Source organism: Buceros rhinoceros, unplaced genomic scaffold, assembly GCF_000710305.1.
Source record: "Buceros rhinoceros silvestris isolate BGI_N320 unplaced genomic scaffold, ASM71030v1 scaffold15795, whole genome shotgun sequence".
NCBI classification, from domain to species: domain Eukaryota; kingdom Metazoa; phylum Chordata; class Aves; order Bucerotiformes; family Bucerotidae; genus Buceros; species Buceros rhinoceros.
Window position 1 is genome coordinate 49,182 of NW_010411277.1, and position 1,132 is coordinate 50,313.

At 36.0% G+C, this 1,132-nt stretch overlaps 1 protein-coding gene across 1 annotated transcript in view; it reads left to right on the forward strand.

Moving 5' to 3' along the window:
- The window catches only part of SBF2 (SET binding factor 2), a gene marked incomplete at its 5' end in the record, with an annotated part of 49,752 nt that overhangs the window by 46,915 nt on the left and 1,705 nt on the right, over positions 1–1,132 (forward strand). The window lies entirely within an intron of this gene.

Consider the following 1,132-nt stretch of genomic DNA (forward strand, 5'->3'; position numbering starts at 1 on the left):
TGTTGAAACTGTACGGGTTACTGTATGCTCAGCCTCGCGGTTCCTCCAGCAGTTTGCCATGAGCATTCTTCTTGGCAAGTGAAAGGGCACTGTATGCTCTGGGAAATCGTAATTTGAATTGCTCCAGCAGAAAAATCCACTCGCCTCACTTGACTTTTTAGTGGTTTTCTGTGACCTGCATTTGAGAAAGCTGGACTGAAATCTCCGTATGAGAGTCTTTTCAGATACTGAGAACAGAATCACAGATTGCTCTGAAATTGGTTTGAATTTTGTAAATTACTTCAAATAAGTTATAATTTCATTTCAAATTTGTATTTCTAAAAGCCTGAAATGCCAGGTTTCTGATTGCGCGTTAATTTCAGGTGTTGCTTATGGGAGTATTTTGGATTAGTCATCCTGATACAAATTTAGTAGCAAAGTTACTCGTAAATATTCTGACAAGTCATTGTACAGCAAGGAGCACGAGAAACAGATGACATCTCTTGATCTAAACATTTTACCCAATTTGCCATATATGCTAGAATTCTGCAGTGGAAATTCGTGGTCTCGTGTACTTTAAATAATGTTGGGTCATCAGACAGTAATCTCCATTGAGCCAAACAGTCCACACGTTGTGGGCTGTAACCTCTGAGACTCACACTGATTTATTGTGATGAATACATTCAGGAAATACTTTACATAGATAAAGACAGTCATCTTTTAAAATGCTGATTGAGGGTTTCTAGAGTAGTAGATTAATACTAACAAATGTGCTGATTGTAATTATTCTTCCTGATATACAGGAGAAAAGGTTCATTTTGCAGAAGGAAAAAATACTTTTACATTTTTTTGTATAATGAAATATCCTCCTGAGTACCATAGATGTAGGAGTAATACAAATCAATCTTAGCTGGAATTCCATTGCTTGACCTTTGCTGTGAAGGTTTGCTTTACTATTTTGTGTTGGTTTGTGGGAATTTTTGGTTTGTTTTTTTTTTAAAGCAAGTATCAGTTTTTCTCTTCTGGAACTCGTTTGCATATTGAATATATTTTCATATATGTTCTCAGTTTACCGAGTAGTTAACGTGTCATATCAAAGTATCTTTGCAAAGAGAAAAGAAAAAGCAAGGTTCACTCAACCACTAAGTGCAGT